Source organism: Panthera onca, chromosome A1 (genome assembly GCF_046562875.1).
Source record: "Panthera onca isolate mPanOnc1 chromosome A1, mPanOnc1 haplotype 2, whole genome shotgun sequence".
NCBI classification, from domain to species: Eukaryota; Metazoa; Chordata; class Mammalia; order Carnivora; family Felidae; genus Panthera; species Panthera onca.
The window spans coordinates 169,913,162-169,934,662 of NC_138339.1; the positions used below are offsets into that span (position 1 = coordinate 169,913,162).

Genomic DNA, 21,501 nt, shown 5'->3' on the forward strand with positions numbered 1-21,501 from the left:
CTGAGTGTGCATCCCTCTGCTATGTATCCCAAAATATCCAACAACCTCACTGAATTTATACCAACCAACAAGTATGTTGATTTTTTTTTTTCTTTTTGGTGCTTTAATGGTGAAATATGTTACTGTGCTAGCAAACACACCCATGCCATCTGCTGGGTGAGAGGAAGGCAGTTTCTAAGAACAATTAAGTTTAGTTCTGGGTGCTCAGCTAGAGAGAGCCACAGTCCACCCAGTTGTGAAAAGAAAGAAATTTTGTTCATTCTGTTCTCTCCCTCCTTCTCTCTCTCCCCTTGATACCAATCTCTCTCTGTTACAGCTCTCTCCTTTGCATCACCTCGCTCCCTTCACACTTTGGTTCTCTTTTTCTTTGCCTGCTATTTGGCCCTGACCATCCTTCCAATTTCCATCTCATTCGGGGGATTAGTAAGATACGGCCTGGCAGACACCACCTTCTCAGAAGGTGATTTGCTGACATGATTGGGAGGTAATGTTCCCTGGCAAAAAGAAGGAAGAGGAAATTAAAGCAAAAAGAGGCCACTCAAAAAAGACCTTTTTTTTTTTTTGCGGGGAAGGGTGTCTTACATTCTGGTAGCAAAATGGGTTGTTCAAAATGAGGTTGAGAAGGAACTGCATTCTAAATGTGTTAACACTACAGAATGGCCTTGGTATGATTTTTCTTAATGTAGGATGAACTTGTTCCTCTAAAATCTGAAAACCTGGAGGGAAAAAAAACAGAATAAGGAATGGAATTAAAGCCTTTATCAACAGTTACGTCAGATCTTTGCAGAGACTAATTACCATAGTGTGTTCTGTAGTATGTGATTCCAGAGGTGGGCTCCACAGAGGTCACAAAGAAAGTAGGCACAGATCAGAATTTTCATCGGCCCCTGTTCTAAATAAAAAGTGGTGTCACCAAACTTCCCACATTCAATCGATATTTCGTGCCATGGGCTGCTCAGTGCAGTGGACCAGTGGCTAATAAACTTGTCCTTATACATAAGCCACCGTATTATGTGACTCTGTCTGGGCCAGGAACCAAGGCGTGCTATGATTTCAGAGACTCGGTTCTTATCACCTGGGGAAGAGACACGCTCCAGTGACGTAAGAAAGCGGATAAATCAACCATCGCCAAGACCTGCAGACTCCAAAATTAAAGGAGAAAATATGCGTGCAGTTGGTTCAATTGGCACCCATTAAAGCTAATAACTAATCATCCTCGCAAGTTTCTAGCTCAGAATGATCAAATCTGCAAAGAAAACAACATCCGTCCACTTTTACACTCCAGTGGAAGAGGTGGTCCCTCGCGGCAGGGCGGCACAGTCTCGCCATCTGGAGAATAAATCGAGTGTGAAGTACAGTATAGTTTGGGACCAAGCTCTGTGGCGGCAGCTCAGCAGTCAGTTCATTAGTTCCAAACTTCCAGGGATTAGAGCGGCATCAATTCTACTGTCGGATAGGAAGAGACAGACAGGATACGAGATTCAAGGAGGATTGTGACAACCAGGAGGAGCCCCTTGGGTTTATTTATAAAACTACAAAGTATAAACATACCCAAATAAGTGCCTTAAATAATGGCATTATCACAGTTTCATAACATCTGAATTAACACCTTTCCCTTTTCCATCCCCCACTCAAACCTTGTATGTTAATGTATAGTCGTTTTCAGAGGAAATCACAAAGATGACCCTTGATGCAACAGGAGCCGTGAGAAAGCTGTGCTGCCGAACCCAGATTTGGTAATTAAGAAATACGAAGAAACAGAAATAAAGAAATAGAAAGAAATACTTTCTAGATTTCAGGGAGACATATAACCTTTGTGATTTTGAAAAATGTGCAATTAATATTTCATTATTTAATTGTACAAAAGGCACACTGCCATGCCACATATTCAAAAACACTAGTGAATTCTATCTTTTCTGAATCTGTCCATATGATTTCTGTTTTATCTAATTTGTAAAATGATGCCACAGGCATGGAGTGAAATAAACTTTGGGCCTTGGTATCACTAGGTACATGAAAAATGTTTTGAAAATTTTGAGGTTTGGTTTAAAATACAAATTCAGAGTGAACTTTCCATTTAAGGATCTCCTTTTTCATATAACTTCTATTATATATTTATATATACATATTTTTAATGTTTATTTATTTTTTTAGAGAGAGAGACAGACACCATGTGAGCAAGGGAGGGGCAGAGAGAGAGGAAGACACAGAATCTGAAGCAGGCTCCAGGCTCTGAGCTGTCAGCACAGAGCCCGATATGGGGCTTGAACCCACAAACCGTGAGACCATGACCTGAGTTGAAGTCAGAAGCTTAACCAACTGAGCCACCCAGGTGCCCCTATACATTTATACTTTTAAAAAGGAAGTGCTTCTGACTAAAACAGGTCATTAGTAAACTATGTTATTGTATTTTTCTTATAAATGCATAAAAATTTATTATGATCACAGAGCCTGTTGTAGTGACTGCATTGGACAAAAGGCAAAGAAATTCTCATTAATTAGTACAACCTGGGTAGCATTTCTTTAGGAAGGTGATACTGTTTTCTATCCCATTGTTTTTTCCACATGAAAAAGAAATCTTGGTTTGCTTATTTTTGAAAAAAAGAAAATCTACAACAATATTGAATATACCACGAAATAACTGGTTTAAAATTTCATTCACTGACAACACCAAAGGCAGGGTAACAAAAGAAAAAAGGAAATTTGACTTCATGAAAATTAAAAAATATTTGTACATCAAGAGACACTTGATATAAACAGAGAAAAGGCAATGCACAGAAGGGGAGAAAATATTTGCAAATCATATAACTGATAAAGGATCAATATCTAGAATATATACAGATCTCCTAAAACTCAACAACAACAAAAATCAACACAATTCAAAAAGCGGTCAAAGGAGTTGAATAGACATTTTTCCAAAGAAGATATACAAATGGCCAATAAGCTCATGAAAAAAATGCTCAACACCATGGATAATTAGAGAAATGCAAATCAAAACTACAATGAAATACCACTTCATACCCATTAGGATGGCTACTAGAAAAAAAAAAAAAAAACAGAAAAAAACAAGTGTTGGTGAGGATGTGGATAAATTGGAACCCTAGTGTGCTTTCAGTGGGAATGTAAATGGTACAGCCTCTATAGAAAACAGTATGGCCGTTCCTCAAAAAATTAAAAAGAGAATTACCATATGATCCAACAATTCCACTTCTGGGTATATATCCCAAAGCACTGAAGGCAGGGTCTTAAAGAGATTATTTGTACACCTATGTGTACAGCAGCATTCTTAATTGCTAAAATGTGGAAGCAAGCTAAATGTCCATTGACAAGAGAATGGATAAGCAAAATGTGGTGTGCATATATACACACAATGGAATATTATTCAACTTTAAAAACAGGGGAAATTCTGACATATGCTACAATATGGATGAACCTTGAGGACATTAGGGTAAGTGAAATAAGCCAGTCACAGAAAGACAACTACTATGTGATTCCACTTAAATGAGGTACTTAGAGTAGTCAGAAAATAGAATAGTGGTTGCCAGGTGCTGGGGGGAGGAGGGAATGGGAGTTAGTGTTTAATGAGTACAGGGTTTCAGTTTTACAAAATGAAAAGAGTTATAGGGATGGATGGTGGTAATGGTTGCACAACAATGTGAATGCATCAGTAACAACTGAATAGTACACTTAAAAATGGTTAAGATGGTAAATTTTGTTATGTATACTACTACCACAATAAAAAAAAGTGAAAAATTTTTCACTCATTGACTTATCCCACAGATTATTACAATTGTAGGCACTCCGTTTATTCTGAAAATATAGATTTTGGTAGAGCAAAGTCTCTGATGTGTTAATTATGAAAGATGCATTAAAACACAAGTTTAGGAGGGGCGCCTGACTGGCTTAGTTGGTAGAATATGAAGTTCTTCATTTCAGGGTCATGAGTTTGAGACCCACGTTATTTTGAAGGTCTCTGAACAATTAAAAATGTTTTTTAAAATATTAAAACAATGGCTTTAAGTCATACAGGCCTACACGTTTGTCAAAATTCAAAGAACGAACTAAGTTTATTTACTTTAAGAGAGAATGCATGCGTGCATGAGGGAGAGGGGCAGAGAGAGAGGGAGAGACAGAGAATCCCAAGCAGGCTTGTGCTGCCAGCATGGAGCCCGATGAAGGGCTCAAACTCATGAACCACGAGATCATGACCTGGGCTGAAACCAAGAGTTGGACACTTAACTGACTGAACCCCTAGGTGCCCCTCATCTAATTTATTGAATATTGTACTGAAAGTGAAAAACAGTGGTTGTGTGGGAGAGAGTGCCAAATCCTAACCACTAGACCACCAGGGAACACCTAACAGTGGTTGTATGGTACAAATGGTGGTCAGTGTATTTATTGGTTGTTTACCTGGGCTCATGTAGCTGATGGAGCTGAGGTACCCTGCTGCTGCCCAGTATTATGAAAGAGGATCTTTTTTCTTTCTTAATGTTTATCTTTGAGAGAGAGAGAGAGCATGAGCTGGGGAGAGGTAGAGAGAGAGGGAGACAGAGGAGCTGAAGCAGGCTCCTGGCTGACAGCAGACAGCCCGATGCAGGGTTTAAACTCACCAACCGTGAGATCATGACCCGAGCCAAAGTTGGAGGGACAATTAACTGACTGAGCCACTCAGGCACTCCCATGACAGAGGATCTTACTGCCTATTGCTGGCACAGGGAAGATCCAAATTCAAAATTTAAAGTGCAGTTGCTACTGAAGGTGTATTACTTTTGCACCATTGTAAAGTAGAAAAATCCTAAATCGAACCATCATAAGTTGGAGACCATCTGTATTAGACTATTTCCACAATAAAATGTTAAAAACTAGTTAATGACTTATACTATATGATTTCACTCGTATGTAGAAGTTAAGAAACAAATTAACAAAAAGAGAGACAAAAAGCAGACTTTTTTTAACTACTTTATTTTTTATTATTTTATTATTTTTAACATTTTACATCCAAGTTAGTTAACATATAGTGCAACAATGATTTCAGTAGATTCCTTAATGCCCCTTACCCATTTAGACCATCCCCTCTCCCACAACCCCTCCAGTACCCTCTGTTTGTTCTCCATATTTAAGGGTCTCTTATGTTTTGTCCTTCTGTCTTTATATTATTTTTGCTTCCCTTCCCTTGTGTTAATCTGTTCTGTGTCCTACAGTCCTCATGAGTGAAGTCACATGATATTTGTCTTTCTCTGACAGACTAATTTCACTTAGCATAATACCCCCTAGTTCCATCCACATAGTTGCAAATGGCCAGATTTTATTTTTATTTTTTTGATTGCCAAGTAGTACTCCATTGTGTATATATACCACATCTTCTTTACCCATTCATCCACCGATGGACATTTGGGCTCTTTCCATACTTTGGCTATTGTCGGTAGTGCTGCTATAAACATTGGGGTGCATGTGCCCCTTCCAAACAGCATACCTGTATCCCTTGGATAAATACCTAGTAGTGCAATTGCTGGGTCGTAGGGTAGTTCTATTTTTAATTTTTTGAGGAACCTCCATACTGTTTTCCAGAGTGGCTGCACCAGTTTGCATTCCCACCAGCAGTGCAAAAGAGATCCTCTTTCTCCGCATCCTCGTAAACATCTGTTGTTGTCTATGTTAATGTTAGCCATTCTGACAGGTGTGAGGTGGTATCTCAGTGTGGTTTTGATTTGTATTTCCCTGACGATGAGTGATGTTGAGCATTTTGTCATGTGTCGGTTGGAAAAAGCAGACTCTTAAATACAGAGAACAAACTGGTGGTTGCCTGAAGGGAGGTGGATGGTGAAGCCAGATAAAGGGGATCAAGAAAGAGTCCATTTTGATAAGCACTGAGTAATGTAATGTATAGAATTGAATCATTGGGGTGCCTGGGTTGCTTACTTGGTTGAGCGTCCAACTTCAGCTCAGGTCATGATCTCATGGTTTGTGAGTCTGAGCCCTGAGTCAGGCTCTGTGCTGACAGTGTGGAGCCTGCTTGAGATTGTCTTTCCCTATCTCTCTGTCCCTCCCCTGCTTGCTGTCTCTCAAAATAAATACAAATAAACTAAAAAAAAAATTTTTTTATCATCCCAAAAAGAAACTCCATACTCTTCAGCAGTTACTCCCAGATTCCCCCAACCTTCCCAGCTCTAGGCAACCATGAATCTACCTTGTTTCTCTGTAGATTTGCTTATTCTGGGCATTTTATGTGAATGGAATCATGCAATATGTGATCTTTTGAGACTAGTTTCCTTGCCTAGTACAATGTTTCAAGGTTCATCATATTGTAGCATGTATCAGTACTTCCTTATTGCCAAATAATATTCCATTGTATGGATATACCACTTAGAATGTATCTATTATCAGTTAATGAACATTTGGTTTTGGCTTTTGGCTATTAGGAGAAATGCTGCTATGAACATTCATGTAAAAGTTTTTGTGTGGTTATCTGTTTTCATTTCTCTTGGGTACATGCCTAGGAGATAGGAGAACTACTGGATTATAAGGCAACTCTATGTATGTCTAATCTTCTGAGGAACTAGTAACTATTTCCAAAGTGGCTGTGTCAATTTACATTCCAATCAGAAGTATATGAAGGTTCCAATTGCTCTATATCCTTACCAACACTTGTTATGGTCTTTTAAAAAATTAATTAATTAAAGATGTTTATTTCTTTTTGAGAAAGAGAGTCAGTGAGCGGGGGAGGGACAGAGAGCTCCCACCCAAAGTGGGCTCTGTGCTGACAGCAGAAAGCCTGATGTAGGGCTTGAACCTACAAACCATGAGATCATGACCTGAGCTGAAGTCAGATGCTTAACTAAGCCACCCAGGCACCCCTATGATCTTTCCAAAAAAATGTTTATTTATTTATTTTGAGAGAGAGAGCATGAGTGGGAGAGGCGCAGAGAGAGAGGAAGGAAGAGAGAGAATCCCAAGCATGCTGTCAGAACAGAGCCTGATGTGGGGCTCAAACTCAAACCGTGAGATCATGACCTGAGCAGAAATCAGGAGTCGGATGCCCAATGGACTAAGCCACCCAGGCACCCCTGGTGTGTGGCTTTGAGGTACACTTTGCACACAACTTTAAAAAAAGATTTTTTTTTACATTTATTTATTTTCGAGAGACAGAACACTAGCAGGGGAGGGGCAGAGAGAGAGGGAGACCCAGAATCCGAGGCAGGCTCCAGGCTCTGAGCCGTCAGCACAGAGCCCAACACAGGGCTCAAACTCAGAAACTGTGAGATCATGACCTGAGCCAAAGTCGGATGCCCAACTGACTGAGCCCCCCAGGCGACCCTGCACACAACTTTTAAAAAAGACAATTTACCTACTAAAGGCATGTGTTGCCTTTCTCCTTGTGAATAACAACTGCCATGCTCAGATTTGTCTGTGGAGCTGTGGAGTCTTCCCACTCTTACTATTTTCGTTGTTCTCACTCATCACTTGGTCTCACAGCCTCAGAGGGGCAGTGTCATAATTTCTGTTTTCTAGCAGGGCAGCAGAGGCACCAGGAGCCATGAGACTGGCTCTAGGCAGGACAATCTGTGAGTGGAGGAACAGGGTGCTTCGACATGCTTTCTCCTAAGGGGGCCACTACCCATGTCTACGTGATGCAAAGGATCCAGAGGAAATCTGAACGACATCATCACTCGTTAGGTGTTTTATGTACTTAAGGCCAAACATCTAGATACTTGAAAACATTTAGATAACTGATAGGATTTGTCCTCTTCTTTAAGATCGTTTGTGATTCTGAAAAGAAAATTTCCTGAATACTATCCCCAGATTCTATCTGATGTCTCTGGTCTGGTACATTTAAAACTTTTTAACCAGTAGGAGAGGGATCAATCAAATGCTATCTACTGTGCTGGGTGCTGGGAACAGGTGTGGAGGGATAGGGAAAGGTATATAAATAACTTTATATTGATATATAAATCAACAGAGGAATGTGTCATCTAGTTGTGGCAATGAAAGACCCACAGAATGAGAAGTAAAACAGTTAAAGTCAGTGGAACAGACAACAGGACTTAGAAAGGATTAGAGGCAGGAGGGGGAGCTTCAGGCTCAGACAGGGGGCAGGGAAGTTGGGGATCTCATTAGGTGCTGAGGAGAGGGCAGCACCCAGCAGAGAGCTAGGAAAGGGCAGAAGGCAGAGGCAGGAACAGTGAGCGAATACAGAGGCAGATGGTCAGTACGTATGAGGTTAGGTAGGGAAGGGGCTGGCACCAGGAGATGGACAGAAAGACCAGAGATTCCCAGGTGGGCAGGGGTGAGCCCCAATTTAGGAATACAAGGGCTAAGTCCTTGTATTTGGTCCCCCTTTGAGGGAGGCAAGGGTGTTGGGGGTGGTGGAACAAGACTTGGAGTTCAGTTGAGAAAACACTCTCCATAGCGGAAGCTGCTAGTGCTTAGGCCTGGACTGGGGGGAAGGTCCACCCCCGCCGCCCCTTGAGTGTTCCGTGGAGAAGCTCCCTGCCCGAGCCTGCTCTGCCCACGGGCTATGTCTCCATCTCCTGAGCTTCACTGAAGCACATGCTTTTATCTCCAGAGGGCCTCTAGTCCTGAAGCCACTCAATTTTGTCTTTGGGGTGGGTGTGTTTACACAGGCCTCTGATCTGAAGAGTGCAGTGCAGGTTCAGTACAGCACATTTTCTTGTCTGAAAAGGAAATGTAAAGTACACAAGGAGTGGGAATGAGGCCTGCCTCCCTCCCTTTTGCCTTCTAATTGGTCTCCCTCTGCCCTGTGGATGGCAAAGGTGGCTCCCTTCCCACCTGGTGTAAAACACAGCCCCAAGCAAAGCTGCCCTCTCCCTCTCAACTCGCTGGATTTGTGTTTCCCCACTTCTCTGGGTTAGAGAAGGTAATTAACTGTTTGGGTTTAAAAGCCCTCCTGCTGGGTTGCAGTCTGCGTGGGAGAATGAAAGCAAACAAGCGAAAAGGAACCAAGTCATCAAAGGACTCTGCACCTACCTTTCTGCATTATAAGGACGAAAACACTGCCATTTGCCACAGGTGCCATGGACCGACCACTCACCCACCTGGGGCAGGGTCTGCGGGCCTTTCATTCTTTTTTAAGGGTAAGTTGAGAGTGATTGGTTCATGATGTAATGAGGCGGCCCTGCCAGGGTTTCAGATACATCAGGTAACAGCCATGTCACCTGTCCAGGCCGGAGCAGTTTTACTGTGATGCTCACAACTGTTTTGGCTGATGACTTCCTTCAGGTTACAAGCCCACCTGAGATACACTTCTAGTATAACTAATCCAAACTGTCCTCTAAGTATTAAGAATGAATTTTCTTAAAAAGTGAAAGCTTCACTTCTATGTGGGAAAACATCTGTTTTCCTGCCCGTCACCAATTTTGGAGGTGAATGGAGCCCACTTGTCTGCGAGGCTGCACTAAGGTAGGTTGTACAGGAGCTCCGCCATGCCGATGGTGCTGCTGGGAAATTCCTGTCTGTGTGCCAACTGCTTCAGCAACACTTCTCTAAGGTGCTGACACAAAGAATCTTGTCTCCATAAGTAGGAGGTTATAAAAGCTTACAGATAGAGTATAAATGTCTAATGATAAGGCACAAACAGCCTTGCAATTCAACAAACCAAACTAACGGGAATTTCAGCAGGTGCAAGGCCTTGGCTTCACATTTTGGGGGAAGAAGCTTTACTCTGTGGCAGAGCAAATAGGATTCTTTAGCTTCCATAGTGTTAATTAGTCTTCCTGGCAGCCATGAATGAAGAAATCAGGTAACTAGATAAGCTCTGTGATGGCAGAAATCAAACACAAGGAAATATTTCTTGCCGCATGCTAAACCGGACCATTATTCTCACAAACTCCTTTCAATGTCGGTGCGGCTTTAAAATGAAAAGGAATTTTAAAATCCCCTGCCTAGTATTATCAGCTTGTTCCATCTTTGTGGATTTTGATTTCTGTTCTTCAAATACATAGTCACACTTCATTTTATAGTAACTAATCATTTCATTTTCATGGTTCATTGTTGTTGTTTGTCTTGCTTCCTAATTGTTTCCCAAAGAAAGTGATAGTTAAAAAGGCTTTGTTTCTTTTAGGTGGCAAATTTACAGGTATTTTATTTTAATATTATTATTTTTAAGATTTATTTATTTAAATTTTATTTATTTTGAGAGACAGGGAGAGAATGAACGAGCGGGGGAGGGGCAGGGAGAGAGGGAGACAGAGGATCCGAAGCAGACTCCATGCTGTCAGCGCAGAGCCCAACATGAGGCCTGAACCCAAGAACCACGAGATGGTGACCTGAGCCAAAATCAAGAGTCAAGACACTTAACTGACTGAGCCACCCAGCCACCCCTTAGATTTATTTTTAAGTAATCTCTACACCCAATGTAGGGCTCGAACTCACAACCCCGAGTTCAAGAGTGATATGCTTCACCAACCGAGCCAGCCACATGCCCCCAAATTTTTAGGTATTTTAGGGAGTAGAACTTCTCCATTCTACTCTTCATCATCTTATTTTTGTTCTAAAATCAACAAGGAAAAGAGAAGAAGAATCTAATGTGGAAAATTGAAGAATGGAGGATGATAATGGCCATTAGAACATTTTATTTTTAAACAGGCACATTCTGCCCTTTGAGAATATGGTTTGGTTACAGCAAAGGGCCCTTCTCAAGGACTGAGCCACACGGGAGGAGGTTTCTCTTTGCGGTCTATGGGGGCATGCCATAATTCCTCTGAAAATGGGTCCCAAGGAGAAAGTGGCAGAGCCCAGGGTCCTCTTACCTAGCGTACCAACACCAGCTCTCCCACGATTCAACGTCTTCCTTGAGAAAATACTACTAAAACAATGCAGTGGCCCACACCACACTTCATTTTCATTGTGTTGTCCACCTTGCTTCTTGCCAGCTCTTCACGTGGAGTTTCTCAGCAGCTTCATTCCTTCACCGGTGCCAGGCAGGCTCAGTGTGGAGCCACTTGGGTTTTCTTCCCTCTTTTATCGCCCAGTAAATTTTCATAAAGTATTTAACGTGAGAACAAGCAGGTTAATTTACCATGCCGGCGAGCCAGGCTCTCAGAAGGCTCCTTGCAACACTGCCATGTTTTGGCGTCAGAGTCAGAGGCCTCGGTCCCAGCGGCGAGGAAGCTTGCCAGAGCCTTCTCTGTGCAGACACCAGGTGTGATTTAGCATAACAGATTGTGTGGACGTTCCGCAGCTTCTATACTCCATGCGTCAGGATCAAATTGTATCCTTCGTGCTAGATGAAGATGAAAGTCTCAGGGGCTAAAAGCTCTGCCAGGAAAAGCTTCTGGACGTACATACAGGAACTGGGAACATCATCCCACCTTGCAACACATGCCTGGTTTCAGGAACATCAAAGTCCTTCTTAACAATGTTAGTACCTTGTTGAAATGCCCTGTTATATCACAATACTGTTTTTCCCACACGATAGGGGGGCAATGAGAACCATTTTTTTAAATATAAAAATATGCAAAAAATAGAATAAGGAAATTTAAAAACGTATTGAATCCAGCCTTCAATATATACTTAGTCAGTTGCCCAAATCATGCATGAAGTGTTGGTTGACAGTGACTTTGAACACCAATGCTCCAGAGGTTAGCCCTTGGGATGCTGCTTAGGGAAGACTTTGAGCTTTGATGCTAGACAGTGCAGATCTCAGAGATGAGAACTGCATGCTCCCTGCAGATGGCAAGCTTAGTGAGCCTTGAGAAAAGGACAGGCCTGAAGCGGAGGTCAGCCCACGGGGAGAGTGGCTGAAGGCACGTGGAAAGCAATTTTAGGACAAGCTTAGCAAAAACAACTGCCAAAATTATCAGACTTCTTGTCCAGACCACTGCCACGTGTCACTGCCACGTGCAATTTAATGCTTAGAGTGATGTGCCGTTGGTAAGTGGAGAGGACCAGTGGCATCCTAGTGCTGACTAATATGGCTTTGGAAGGAAGTATGCACATTCACACATTCAGAATCACTGGATAGCAAGGATGTAAACTTTTTTTCTTCAGATTTTAGCATAGTTGACACGTAATGCTACATTAGTTTCAGGTGTACAACATAGTGATTCAGCTTCTCTATACATTATCACCACAAGTGTGGCTGCCACCTGTCACCCATACACTATTACAATATCATTGACCGTATTTCTTGTGCTATGCCTTTTATTCCTGTGACTTATTCATTCCAGAACTGGAAGCCTGTATCTCCCACTCCCCTTTACCCATTTTGCCCATCCCCAACTCCTCTTCCCTCTGGCAACCATCAGTTTGTTCTATTTACAGGTCTGATTCTGCTTTTCATTTATTCATTTTTTTTCAGATTCCACATATGTGTGAAGTCATATGGTATTTATCTTTCTCAGTCTGACTTATTTATTTATTTATTTATTTTATTATTTTTTTTAACGTTTATTTATTTTTGAGACAGAGAGAGACAGAGCATGAACGGGGGAGGGGCAGAGAGAGAGGGAGACACAGAACCGGAAGCAGGCTCCAGGCTCTGGGCCATCAGCCCAGAGCCCGACGCGGGGCTCGAACTCACGGACCGTGAGATCGTGACCTGAGCTGAAGTTGGACACTTAACCGACTGAGCCACCCAGGCGCCCCTCAGTCTGATTTTAACTTAGCACATAATACCATCTGGGGCCATCCATGTCACAAATGTCATGATCTCATCTTTTTTATGGCTGTGTAATATTCAATTGTGTATATGTGTGTGTGTGTGTGTGTGTGTGTGTGTGTGTGTGTGTGTACACACACACATATGCACACACTTATCTTCTTTATCTATTCATCTATCAATGGACACTTAGGTTGTTTCCATGTTTCTATATTGTAAATAATGCTGCAATAAACAGAAATGTATGTATCTTTTCAAATAAGTGTTTTTGTTTTCTTTGGGTAAATACCCAAATTTATTAGTGGAATTATTGGATTATATGGTATTTCTATTTTTAATTTTTTTGAGGACCCTCTTTACTGGTTTCCACAGTGGCTGTACCAATTTACATTCCTACCAACAGTGCACAAAAGTTTCTTTCTCCACATCTTTGCCAACACTTGTTATTTCTTGTCTTTTGGAATAGTGATATAAATGTTACACAGTTCTTTTTTTAACTTTTCTTTTTTTTTATATACCCTATTGGTTTTTCCATTTATTTATCTACTTAAAAAAATAATCTCCATTCACAACGTGGGGCTCAAACTCATGACCCCGAAGTCAAGAGTCACATGCTCTTAACTGAGCCAGCCAGCTCCACCTGATGGAGTGCATTTTTTAACTTTTCAAAGGGCCTGCATCTCATTTGCTCTCACAGCAGTCCTGAGGGGTAGACAGGGCAGGTTTTATTATCCATGTTTGCCTGAAGAACATGGAGGTTACAAGAGTTAACTTTTTCAGAGACTGCACAGAGAGTCAGCAGTGGAGGTGATGCAGAACTCAAGTGTCACGGTCCCAATCCTGGGCCCTGTCTGTGGAATCCCTCCTTGCATCGCATAGGTCTGTGACTTACCTAGTAGCCTATAATAAACTATTTTGTTTTCTGCTCTAACTTAATAGAGTAGATTCTGTGGTTGGCTACCAGGAGCCCTGACCAGTACAGGGATCATAATACACATGCTTCCCCTGCTTTTTTCACCCAACAATAGGCAGAGTACATCTCTATGAAGGAGAAAATCTCCACAATCATTTGTTATGACTGCACAGTATTCTATTGCATAGATATACCATAATTTACCTAATCAATCCCCTAATGACTCAGAGTTTAAATTTCCCCAATGTTTTGCTATTACTGCTTTCATTTTTTCCAACACATATTTACTGAATACTGTTTATGTGCCAGGTACTATTTTAGGTAATGGAGATAACAGGTCCCTGCCTACATGGAACTTACATTCCAGTTAGGAAAGCAACTAATAAATGAGTAAACCAATAAACAATTGCAGGCTGTGGAAAGAGCTATCAAGAGAACAGAATTTAGTACCAGGATAGCATGCTAGGGGGCATTGGTACTTGAGTAGGGCAGCAAAACAGCTTCTTTGAGGAGGTGACATTTGCCCTGATATTGAAAAGATTACACACAAAGCTGTAACGAATATCCCAGAACATTCATTTCAGAGCACTTGTCTGAATATTCCCTTAGGATACATCCTAGAAGAGCAAATGCTAGGTCAAATTACACGCTCATTTAGGCTCCAAAGGACCGGCCATGAAATTCCAACTCTCACGGTCTCCCTTTAAACCAGCTCTGGATCCAGCAAATCTATGTTCCAGCTGTGCCAATAACTGGCTCTGTAAGGGACTGGGCAGTTCCTTAACCTCACTGTGCCTCGGTTTCCTCATCTGAAAAATGGGGATGATAATAATGTCCGACTCAGGGATTGGTGAGGATTCAAAATGGTGTAATATAAATGGTTAATAAATGTTAGATTTAAAAAAAAATACATGCTCATTTTAATGTGTATACAAAACCTACTTTTTAAAAAAGGACCTCAAATTTAAACTCCCATTTCCTGGTGCCCACTCACTTGGGGTTGGTTCTGAGCTCATACTAGCTTGACCTGTTTTCGATAACCCAGTGTCCTCATACCAGGACTATACCCAAATGGTAACAGGGAGTGTGTCTCGTGGTTCTTATGTTCCGCAATGCCAAACTGAAAAGAAAACACAGGGAGCTGGTCTCCTGGCATTAAGGAGAATCCCCGAAGGGGCCAAATTTACTCACAGATAGTGGGAGCCAGCCTGTCTACCTGTCCAATCTTAGAACTTTCATTTTGAATGAAATCAGATATTAAATATCTAGAGTCTACTTGCCTATGGGTGCTGTGGTCTTCAGGGTACCAGACTCACCACTGCCTGATTAAAAAAAAATAAATACACAGCCACCTGCTAAATGTTTTTGTTCCAACTCAGAAACCCCAAACCCAGAATCTTGAATCCGTGCCTCAGCAGGAATGGAAGACCACAGGTTGTGGATGGCAAATGACTTACTGCAATCTGAAAAGGTCTATACTGCTGGTATAAAATGTGACCACATTCCGTTTCTTCCTTTACCCATCTGTTGCTGTTTTGGTCTAGGGAAGAGGATGATTTTAAAGATTTAAATTTGGACTGTGTATAAGCTGATTTTTCAAGCCACATTTAATGTATTTTGGCAACAAATTCTACTTTGGTGCTGTTTGCCTAAGAAGGCAGGATGGAGCAAGAGGTTTTGATCTTTTTTCGGGTTGTATGCATTTTTTGTTCCCATGCCAGAGCTTTGATTGGGAGGAGGGGAAAAGTATAGAGAGTACCATAGAGGAAGGAGAAACCTTGTAGCCATGAGGCACCCAGCCTTGATGGGAGGAACTGGAGTGGACCTTCAGCTCCGGAGGTATGCCAGGACTGAGGACATAAAAATAGGGAGTGCTTCACACATCTGTGTGTCATCCTTATACAGGGACTTGCTAGTCTTCTCTGTATCGTTCCAATTTTAGTATATGTGCTGCTGAAGCGAACACCAGGTTGTGTGCATTTTTGAATGGAAGTGGTTGTGATTAAGGCAGTGACATACAGATAGTGAGTTAATTTTTTTTTTTTTTTTTATTTTAAAGAAAGGAGAGCAAGGGATAGGGAGGAAAATGAAAGAATGAAGACTGTGAGGAAAAAGAGCTCCAGAATGTCCCCTGGTTTCTCTGTCATCTTAGGCATATTAGTCTTGTCTCCATAACCAGGTAGAGGAGATAAACTCATTCAAGTCCAACCATGAGTTGAAGCCCTCAGAGTTCCTAGGGTAGGGTGGGCACGGAACAGCTGCCCTATCTGGGAAGATTACCTAGAGAGTCAGATGGGGAAATCTGCTTGCCCTGCCTATGCTCTCTCTCTCCCCCCATCTATCTCTCTCTCTCTCACATGCACACACACCGACACACACACCAACGCTGTTTTTTTCCATGTCTGTTAGGTTCTTGCAGTAAGAAGCAGGTGCCACATTCTTAAGTATGACAGATTCTTTCTTCTATTTTGTAAACACAATCAGTAACTGAGGTCCTAGAGTAAGAATCACAGAGAATCAGTCTTAGAGTTGGGAGGGGTCTGTCTCCCTCTCTTTGTGCCCCTCCCTGGCTCACACTGTCTCTCTCTGTCTCTCAAAGATAAATAAAATGTTAAAAAAAAAAGAGTTGGGAGGGGTCTTCAAAGTTACCCCCAAGAAGCTCTGTCCAGGGCAGTATGTCCTTCTGTCCTCTTGGCAAGTGACTTCCCTGCTTTTGTGTAAGCATGGCCATGGGGCAGTCCTATAAATGTCTCAGGATGGTTACTGTATTTCCTAAGTGCTTGGTCTTCTAACACTCCTAGTTCTAATAGCTGTCTCTCTGAAAGCCTATGGATACAGATTCAACTTCCTCTCACTGCTGAGTTGCCCTCCTCTGGACAGATTTGGCAAACAGATTTGGTCCCACTGCTCTTCATCTGGATGATATGCCCAGCCTGTGAGGGTATGACATATGGCTGGCTGGCCGGCCAAACATTTAACTCCTAAGAAGGTTGGTAAAAAGTGTTGGTTTGCTAGGATGTTAGACTAAATTTATATTCACCCATTTGCTTAACAATATGGCTTACATTATAGTGTTCTTAAATCCAGCCATTGTGAATACCAATTTTTCAGTTTTTCAAAGGGGTTTAAAGAATGTTATATGTTTAGGGGGACGCGGGTGGCTCAGTCAGTTAAGTGGCCGACTTCAGCTCAGGGCATGATCTCACTGTTCTTGAGTTCGAGCCCCATGTCAGGCTCTATACTGACAGCTCAGAGCCTGGAGCCTGCTTTGGATTCTGTGTCTCCCTTGCTCTCTGCCCCTCCCCTCACTTGTGCACACACACATGCTCTCTCTAAAAAATAAACATTAAAAAAAATGTTATATGTTTAGTAACTTATAATAATATGGGAAAAATTACCACATCTCATAAAGGTCAGTCTTTACTTTCTCCCAAAGCTAAATAACATTATATATATTCAGAATTATTCTTTTGGCAACTCATTTTTATCTGCCATGGAAAATACGCCACAGATGGAGGCATTCCTGAGATAAAAGTGGGAGGTGTATGGGGCCTCAGTTTCTAAACTGACAAGATGAGTTCTGAGTTTCTTTCTGGCTTTGACATTCAGCATTCTCTGCGTAACTCTCCTCTGGTCAATTGCCTCAAGAGAACCCCCTCTTTCAAATAATAGAAATACACACTTTATTACTTCCTTTTGGGTAGAAGTAAAAACATACTGCTCAGTTAACATCTCAGCTTAGTATGTATTTTATGGTAGAAAAATGAAAAATATCTAATATTTTGAGTATTCTGTAGCTTTAAATATGTAAGATTTCAATCTTTGTCATTTTGTACAGAACGATAAGTTTTTAAAAAGTTAGCTGAAATTTATTATGAGCCTTTACACATACTTCTAATATATAATTATGCATAATAAAAGAACAGATAATGCCTACCATCTATAAACTAGATTAAAGAAGCATTAATGGATATTAAAGCACTGGGATTTTGAGGACTTAAAACTAGTTTTGCAAGATGAAACATTCTGGAGATTGGTTGTACAACCATATGTATATACTTTTTTTTTTTTTTCCATATGTGTATATACTTAATACTACTGAGTTGTACACTTTAAATGGCTACAATGGTATATTTTATGTGATTTTTTTTTTTGCCACAACTAAAAGTATTTTAAAATGCATCCTTCTTGGGGTACCTGGCTAGCTCAGCTGGAAGAGCATGCAACTCTTGATCTCAGGATTATGAGTCTGAGCCCCACACTGGGTATAGACATGACTTAAGTAAAAAAAAAAAAAAAAAAATGCAATAAAATAGAATATGAAAAATTGCAACACAAGGTGACATATACATACAACAGGGCAGACATCACATGGTGGCTGTACAGATGTAGCAGAGACTGTTCCTGGCCCCAGCTTCCATTCTTGCCTCTTCCTTTGAGTTTTATGTCTTAAATCCTGCATGTCCCAGCCCCATATACAGCTAGGATGTGAATGGAACAGAAGTGGTGCATGTAATGTTTAATCCCTTAAGGAAGCCATCTGCCCTCTACTTTCTCTTCTCCCATCTCATAGGCTGGAACTCAAACACAGTATGGAGTGAGTCTCAGCCTCATAGATTAAGGTGTCATAGCAACAAGGCAGAAGCAACTTGGTCTCTCAATGGCCTGGAGGAAGAGGGCTGCCCACCCACCAGGACCACTTGCCTGCCTCTGAACAGTTAGGTGAGAGAGAAATAAACTTCTTTTGGTTTGAGCCACTGCAGCTTTGGGTCTTTTTGTTACAGTAGCTGAGCCTATATGTTAACACAGGAGAATAATCACCTGCACATGCAGCTGGCAGACTGTCTGGGAAGACATAACAATAAAGATAGGCTCTGCTACAAAGTCCGGCTTCCCAGCCTCTAAGCCCTGGGCATTGACTGGCTGTCCTTCTCCCGGTACTGGAAAATTCCTTTCTCATTGCTCTGTGTGTGTGTGTGTGTGTGTGTTGAGTTGGGAGGCATGTTCCAAAGATGGAGGGAGGAGACCCAGCAGAAATGACAGGTGGAATTTTGAAGAGAGAGAGAGAAAGAGAGAGAGAGAGAGAAAGAGAGAGAGAGAGAGAGAGAGAGAGAGTGTGTGTATAGATGATTAATTTGATTTTAGATGTGTTTGTTTAGGATTTCAATAGATAATGCCTCTTGACCATCAAAATTCTGAAACAACTGAACAAAGAGCACGAGGAAAATTAAAAACACTTCCTTTTTTTTGATAAATGCTGATCTGAGGACACAGTTTAGTGAAAGATCATACTGACTTTCTAACACTGAACTGTGGAGTTGGACTGACCATTTTGTAGCTACGGTAGCAGCTCAAAGAGCCTAAATTTTTTTAAAATTAATGTTTATTTTTGAGAGAGAGAGAGAGAGAGCACACGAGCAGGGGAAGGGCAGAAGAGGGAGACACAGAATCCCAAGCAGGCTCCAGGCTCTAGAGCTGTCTGCACAGAGCCTAACATGGGGCTTGAACCAATGAACCATGAGATCATGACCTGAGCCAAAGTCAGACGCTCAACTGACTGAGCCACCCAGGCATCCCAGAAGCTCAAAGATTCTAATGCAATGTAACATTGGGGGCTTATTTAATCCTTTCCCTTTAAACTATAGGAGCTGGTGGAGTAAAGAAATGTAAACTGTTTAATGAAATTCTTTCATTTTTTAATTTCCCTCTCATAGCTCTTTTCTTTGATAGATTTGGTGACATATCTCACATTTACTTGACCTCCACTGGTGATCAAATGGAGCCATTGTTGATATTCTGCTTTCTTTCTATAATTACACTCCTAATTTTCATTGTGATAAGGAGTAAACAGCCACCTTGCTCTATCCACTTAAGGGATGAATCTTGGGTTCTCCTCAGAAAGTAACTTCAGGACTGGAGAATTCTGTCTGACAATAAACTTCCTTTCCAGGATATTTCTCAGTTTTTGTTTTTTTTTTTTTTTAATGTTTGTTTTTGGAGGAGAGAGAGAGACAGGGTGTGAGTGGGGGAGGGGTAGAGAGAGGGAAAGACACAGAATCTGAAGCAGGCTCCAGGCTCTGAGCTGTCAGCAAAAGCCTGATGCGGGACTTGAACTCATGAGATGTGATATCATGACCTGAGCTGAAGTCAGACACTTAACTGACTGAGCCACCCAGGTGCCCCTCTTGGTTTTTATATAAATCTGAACATACTGGCTCACACCTAAGCAAAGTCAGTCCTTACTACCATCTACTGAAACGGCCCTTCCAAATGTTGGTTTCTTTTACCTGGATAGCATGTATAGGTATTTAATAAGTATTTAAATAAGAAGAAAAAGAAATTGAAGGTAACGGTGGAGTCTAAAGTTCTTTCAAGAGATCATCTTAATATGTGAAAGAAGAAATAGGTAGTACACCCAGTACAAGGTGAATGTTTTCCTAGTTTTTCTAACAGAAGTGAATCATCAAGCAGAGTTGCTCAGATACTGAACTGGATTGTGAAAAACAAGCAAAAACCAATGTGCTGTTATTAAAAAAATCACTCATTTGGTAATAAATCCAATATTGTCACAAACACTATATAAACTGTTCATCCTCAACTGTGAACTGGTAAACTGATTAACATCATATTCTAAATTTGAAATGAAGTCTATGTTGGAGAATAGTTGTTAAAAGATGTATTGAGACATAGCTGTTGAGAAAAGGCCAATGAATTCTGGCTAAAAGGCCAGATAGGTGACTATTTGATAAATGTATAATAAAACAGAATTTTATTAGTACTATTACTCTATGAGCCTGGAACAGTTTAAAATGGAGAGGTTATTGAAGAGTATGTGTCTGACACAGAAACAGGTTTCTCCAGGATGGAGGAATATCAAAATGAAGCCCCTTTGTCTGATAATGGGGTGTTTCTTTCTACAAAAAATCTTAAGGGGCGCCTGGGTGGCTCAGTTAGTTAAGCGTCTGACTCTTGATAGATCTTCTGTACCCGTCTCTCTGCCCCTTCCCCACTCACACTTTCTCAAAAATAAACATTAAAAATATTTTTACTTTTGAGAGAGAGAGAGAGAGAGAGCGAGCAGGAGTGAAGGAGGGGCAGAGAGAGAGGGAGATACAGAATCTGAAGCAGGCTCCAGGCTCTGAGCTGTCAGCACAGAGTCCAACGTGGGGCTCGAACCCACAAACTGCAAGATCAGGCCCTGAGTCAAAGTCGGCCACTTAACCAACTGAGCCACCCAGGTGCTCCAACACTAAAAATATTTTTAAAAAAGCTTAAGAAAACTGTGGATCATTCAGAAGGTGGAATTTATGGACAGCTATTATGTGAGCGAAAATGTTTATCTCAAAAGAGATCTAATATTCCTAATTAGTAATATTATTAATAGGGGTTTTTTTTTTTGTCAAGTCAGTTCTTACAGCTTTGTTTTCAATCAGCTAAAAATGTTTGATATATTACCCTAATCTACTGTCTTAATTGTACTGTTTTCTGATGTGTATTTATTTATGTCTTGAGATAGCAACTTTTTGAACCAAATTATTTATTTTGAGAGAGAGAGCACATCATGAGCAGAGGAGAGGCAGAGAAAGAGGAGAGTGAGAGAATCCCAAGCAGGCTCCATGCTGTCAGTGCAGAGCCTGAGGTGGGGCTCAAACCCACCAACTGTGAGATCATGACCTGAGCCAAAGTCAAGAGCAGGACACTCAACCAACTGAGACATCCAGGCGCCCCTAATAAGTTGTAGGTCAGTGTTCTTTGTTTTTTATTATCAGTAAGACCTACTATGAGTTTAATAGGAGAAGAGATATTAGAGTTCCCAATTAATGATGTCCATCCTTTGAAATATACTCATCTGAAGTGTATTAGTTTCCTAAGGCTGCCATAACCAATTACCACAAACTCTGGTCGCTTCCAACAACAGGAGTTTACCCTCTCACAGCTCTGAAAGCAGATATTTGAACTGGAGGTGTCAACA

The 21,501-nt window shown here is 41.3% G+C and overlaps 1 protein-coding gene and 1 non-coding gene across 10 annotated transcripts in view; both read right to left on the reverse strand.

Moving 5' to 3' along the window:
• The window catches only part of CLYBL (citramalyl-CoA lyase), a 264,498-nt gene that overhangs the window by 52,267 nt on the left and 190,730 nt on the right, over positions 1–21,501 (reverse strand). The window lies entirely within an intron of this gene.
• LOC132682505 (U6 spliceosomal RNA) lies at positions 15,390–15,495 on the reverse strand. The gene has a single exon (XR_009611694.1). It is a non-coding gene; the product is annotated as a U6 spliceosomal RNA (small nuclear RNA).